The following is a 5,681-nucleotide window of genomic DNA, read 5'->3' as shown; positions in this document are numbered from 1 at the left end:
ACTGATGCCCTTGACAGAAGACTGAGGAGAAGAAATGGGTGTTAAGTTACGGACCACATGCAGAGTGTATCAAAAACTGAAATGACAAAGTAGCCCATTTCTATCTTGTAGCTGAAGTAGGGAGCTGTGCAGACAGCAGAGAAAGCAGAGCAAACTGGGAATTAGTTTTGGTTAGTTTTGGTTTTTTTAACCGAGTTACCCCTAATTTCCGTTTCACATACGCCATCTGCTGCTCAAGGATTTACATTACAGGACAGAGATGGGAGATGGAGTAACTAGTCGTGGTTATCTGAATGAAACCTGTATTTTGTGGAAGAGGTGAGACTGTAAGAAGAGAGGTATGAATTCACTATTAATCAGTTGTATTACAGTGATGATAAGATGCAGAACTGTTAATATGACAATGCATCACTGAAGAATCACTACAGCCTCTTTTCCTAGTGTCATACAGATTATATAGACAAAGAAAACAAGATGAGGATGGAAGAAACATCCACGCTTCATAAACAGATGTAAGAGATGCAGGAATAGTGACCAGCTCCAGATTTATATAAGGAGGTTAAGATAGACTTAGACTGCATTGTTTCAGTCTTACCCCAGAGCATAACCTCAACCTAATATTATCTATTTTTAACAAACAAACAAACAAAAGCCACTGCATATGTCTAGGCAAGAAAGCAACCATGGTAGAGGAATAAACATCTTAGTAGGTATAAAATGGTTTTTGAAGCTGAAAATTTAGGCCTATTCCACACTGAAGGTGTCAGTGACTGATCATAAACTTAGAGATGATAGGAAATGCACTGTCATGTTTACATCTGTCAAAATCAGAAAAGCCTGACAAACCTAGACATTTTGCATTATAGAGAGGGTAATGAAGTAAAAATATCTAATAGTTGTTCTTTCCCCCCCATTCCAGAACACTAGATTATTTCCTTTTATTTGCTTTTTCCCCTCCTTTACCTGTTAGTCTCTTCAAGTACCTTTAGGATGGTGTGCCCTTCACAACACACACCTGTTTCTTCTTAAATGTGCTTCTTGCCTTCAAAAACTGCTTTAAAATGACATTTTAAAAAGCACATTTTGACACAGGTTCTGAGGAGTTTTTTCTGATCTTGCCGCTGCTCCATCCAGAAACTCTGCCTTTCTTAGGTGCAGACACAGCGCAATGGCTGCCATCAGTGCCAGGAGAGATCCCACGACAAAAGGAGTGAACTCCTATGTGTCCCGGTAAGACTAACCATTTCTGTGTAATTTTTCCTGTGGGACTTCTACAGTCTCTTATCTGTAAGAAGAGATGATGTTGTGTGAATTCCCTGTACAGTGCACAAGTTGCCTGACATCTGAAAGCTACAATTCAGTGGTGTCCCTTTCCCAAATAATAATTTATGTCTTACAAGTAAAAATGTTCACAAGGCCTTGAAGGCTCTGGGATCGAAGCTGGCTCTATCATGGTAGCAGAGAATGAGGTTGTGGCAAAGAAGACTTAGAGAAACAGCTATGTGCTTAATTAGAAAAATCGATGTCTGCTTTGAGTACATACCAACACCTAATCATGTAGGAATTTGTGAGCTGCATGAAAGCTGTGAAAGTGTAGCTATGAGACTTTTTGAGGCAAATGTGTAAATAAGAGCCAGTGTATTCTAGTCTGATGAAGGCTACCTATACCTTAATGCTGTCTCACAGGATATACGGCTATATATAAGGCTCCTCTTCTGTTCGCCTAGTTTTCCCTTCTGCTTTTATTACTACAGCTAATCTATGTCTTCATTTCTATTAGCCTGCCACCAGCGTGTATTATTAATTCAGTGCTGAGCTGTGGGAAATAGAAAGATGTAATTGAAAGTTCTGCATCACCTGCTGCAGGAGGCCCAGGTCCTGGGCTTGGCTAATTGTCAAAGTGCTAATTGATTACAGCAATATTGTCTAAGCACAATCCAGTCCATGTGGGGGGTCTCAAAAGTGGAACTGTGTGCATTTTGCCTATTAAACTGCATTCTCAGGAGAAATATGCTGTTTGTTAAGTTTGTGCATGGGGTAGAGGAAAGAGGAATCTCATAGAAGAGAGACAGCATTTTCCTTAATAGGTAGCAGAAATGGGAAGCTGAGAATTTGAAAACAGTAAAATCCTGAGCTGTATGCTTTAAACTGAAAAAAGATTCTGCTCTCACACTGAAGATGGGCATAGCTTTTTATGAATTGGTAACATGCACTACATGCTGTTATGAACACGTAATGTTGTAGCAGGAACATTTAGCTGGGTTAAGAAATGTTCTTGTTTATTTGTGGAAATAGGAATGACACACAGCAGGGAGATAGATTTTTTTCAAGTGGAAACTTTCTGTTTTGTGACATAGAGACTTGACGAAAATGACATTTTCCTTGTAACAGATGCATTCAGTGCAAACAAGAGGCTTCTCTTTCATCAGTGTCCACAGGGGAAATTCAGGTTAGATATAAAGCAGAAATTCTTTTCTGTGAGGGTGGTGAGGCACTAGAATGGGTTACTCAAGGAAACTGTGAATGCTCCATCCCTGGCGGTGTTCAAGGCCAGGCTGGACGGAGTCTTGGGTGACATGTTTTAGTGCGAGGTGTCCCTGCCCATGACAGTGGGGTTGGAACTAGATGATCTTAAGGTCCTTTCCAACCCTAATTATTCTATGATTCTATCATTCTGTATTGCAGCAACAGCCTTCACCACCCACTTGCTAAGTTTTTAAAAGGTACCCTTATGCTTTGACCTACAATGCCTCTTCTACATTGGAGAATTGTGACACAAATAGGCACATGTCCTGGGTTCAGCTATAGCAGTCATTTTTCTCCTTCTTAGTAGCTGCTGCAGTGCTGTGTTTTTTAACTTTCAGCCTGGGAACAACACTGATAACACCGATGTTTTTAGTTGTTGCTAAGTAATGTTTACTCCGACCAAGGACTTTCTCAGTCTCATGCTCTGCCAGGGAGGAGGGGAAGCTGGGAGGAAGCAGAGACAGGACACCTGACCCAAACTGGCCAAAGGGGTATTCCATACCACAGCACGTCATGCCCAGTACATACACCGGTGGGAGTTACCCAGAAGGCCAGATCACTGCTCGGGTCGGGCTGGGTATTGGTCAGCGGGTGGTGAGCAATTGTATCCTCTCCCCTTGTTATTTCACTAATCACTATTATCACTGGTGGTAGCAGTAGTGGTTTGTATTATACCTTAGTTACTGGACTGCTCTTATCTCAACCCGTGGGAGTTACATTCTTCCGATTCTCCTCCCCATCCCTCCGGGAGCGGGGGGAGGAAGAAGGGGGAGAGTGAGAGAGTGCATGGTTCTGAGTTACCAGCTGGGCTCAAACCATAACAGTTCTTTCTGGTGCCCAATGTGGGGCATGAACCCACGACCCTGAGATTAAGAGTCTCATGCTCTACTGACTGAGCTAGCCGGGCAAGGTAGACAGCTACTTAATTTCCTCTGTTTCCAAGGCAGCGATACCAAAAGCCCATCTATACCCTTTTGGGTCTTTGAAGTACCCTCTCCTGAGATAGTCTATGCCAAGGATGCATGGAGCCCCTGGACCAGTTGCAATGGGGTGCTTTTGCCACTTCCTCCCAGTCAGGCTGATTTCAGCTTCCAGTACAGTTAACTCTTGGGATCCTCCTGTCACTCCAGAAACATAAATGGGTTCCACCCTTTGATACCTTGATGGCATCAGGGTACACTGTGCACCGGTATCTACTAGAGCCTTATACTTCTGTGGGACTGATGTGCCAGGCCATCTGATCCACACAGTCCAGTAAACCCGATTATCCCTCTCCTCCACCTGGCTGGAGGCAGGGCCCCTCTAATAGTGATCATAAAATTCTCCACTTCTGTCTTGTAGAAAGGGATTAGTATTCCTTATCACAGGAGCTGGAGTAAAATCAGCTCTTCCACTCCCTTTGGGAAACTGCTCACCAGAGACTGGAGCAGCAGCTTTCCTGGGAGGATCATCCTTGACCATTGTTCTCCTCTTCAGTTCATGCACCCGTTGTTCCAGAACTGAGGTAGGTTTTCCATCCCACTTTCTCATGTCTTCTCCGTGATCCCGCAGGTAAAATCATAGGGTGGCCCGTGGCGTGTACCTCCTATATTTTCTTTCTCGAGCAGTAGGGCGCCTTCTGTTAATAGTTGAGACATGGGTTGGTACGCGTGGGGAGCTGGGTAGATCGGATAAATCGTCTCTCAATTGTTTGAACTCCTGGGACAGTTTTTCCACAGCTGAAATGATGGAAGGGGTGAGATTGTCTTTGACTCTCAGAGCTGATGAATCAGGTAATCCACTGCTGGTGATACTCCGTCATTCCAGGTCATTGATGCCAATGTGTGGGCATATGATGATGGTGCACTCCGTGTAAGTTTCCACCACATGGGTCGTGTACATTCGACTTCATCTGGATCTACGGATGTGTTCCTGGCATCCGGCCTATGATAGATTATCTCTAGAATGGCTGATTCCCTCAGGGACTGGATGCCTTTCTCTGTGGTGGTCCAGTTGGCTGAGCGACTCGTAATATCGTCTCTGCAGGGAAACCTTTCCTTCACAGCTGCCAGGAGCCGCCTCCAAAGACTGAGAGCTCGCTTCTCTCTTGCAATCGCTTTGTCAATTCCTCCTTCCTTAGCAAGTGATCCCAGCTGCTTGGCTTCCCTACCTTCTAGTTCATGACCGTCGGCCCCATTGTCCCAGCATCGGAGCAACCAGGTGACAATGTGCTCCCCTGGAAGACGGGTGAAATCTTTTCGCGTATTCCACAGCTCGGTTGAAGTCTGGGGTCTAGAAGTGACCTCTTCTTCTTCTTTCTCTTCCTCTGATCCACGTAGTAGTAACTCTTGTTCAGATCCTGTTCCGTGTAGTAATGGTATTGGGTCTTCATCTTTCTTCACTTCACAGGTTGCTCTGTGTGCCTCTCGTTTGCTTTTGCTTACAGGGGCAACAGATATTGTCACAAACTGGCCATTTGGTTTACCTGCAGTGTTTGTCACTGTGGTTGGAGTGGCTGCAGTGTCTGCCACTAGGATTGGAGTGGTTGCAATGTCTATTGCTGGGGTTGGTGCAGCTGTTGTGCTTGGGAGTTGAGTAACACCAACAGTTGCATTATCTGTTGCTGTCGGGGTTTGAGTAGCTACTGTGTTTGTCACTGTGGTTGGAGTGGCTGCAGTGCCTGCCACTAGGGTTGGAGTGGCTGCAGTGTCTGTTGCCGGGGTTGGTGCAGCTGTTGTGCTTGGGATTTGAGTAACACCAACAGCTGCATTGTCTGTTGCTGTCGGGGTTTGAGTAGCTGCTGTGCTTGTCACTGGGGGTGGTGTAGCTGCGGTGCTTGGAGTAGCTATATTGTCTGTTGCTATCGGGGTTTGAGTAGCTACTGTGCTTGTCACTGGGGTTGGTGTGGCTGCGGTGCTTGGAGTAGCCACATTGTCTGTTGCTGTCAGGGTTTGAGTAGCTGTTGTGCTTGTCACTGGGGTTGGTGTAACTGCTGTATTTGAAGTTGGAGTAGTTGCATTGTCTGTTGTGGTCAGGGTTTGAGTAGCTGTTGTGCTTGTCACTGGGGTTGATGTAGCTGCTGTACTTGGAGCAGCTGTGTTGTCTGTTGTGGTCAGGGTTTGAGCAGCTGCTGTGCTTGTAGTTGGCATAGCTGCGTTGTCTGTTGCTTTGCCATC

The 5,681-nt window shown here is 45.2% G+C and overlaps 1 non-coding gene across 1 annotated transcript; it reads right to left on the bottom strand.

The window, feature by feature from the left end:
* Positions 1–3,360: 3,360 nt before the first annotated feature.
* TRNAK-CUU lies at positions 3,361–3,433 on the bottom strand. Its single transcript has one exon. It is a non-coding gene; the product is annotated as a tRNA-Lys (tRNA).
* Positions 3,434–5,681: the final 2,248 nt, after the last annotated feature.

Source organism: Strigops habroptila, chromosome 7 (genome assembly GCF_004027225.2).
Source record: "Strigops habroptila isolate Jane chromosome 7, bStrHab1.2.pri, whole genome shotgun sequence".
Lineage (NCBI taxonomy): Eukaryota > Metazoa > Chordata > Aves > Psittaciformes > Psittacidae > Strigops > Strigops habroptila.
Note: the sequence above shows the minus strand (reverse complement) of the source record. Positions and strands in the feature narration are given on the sequence as shown.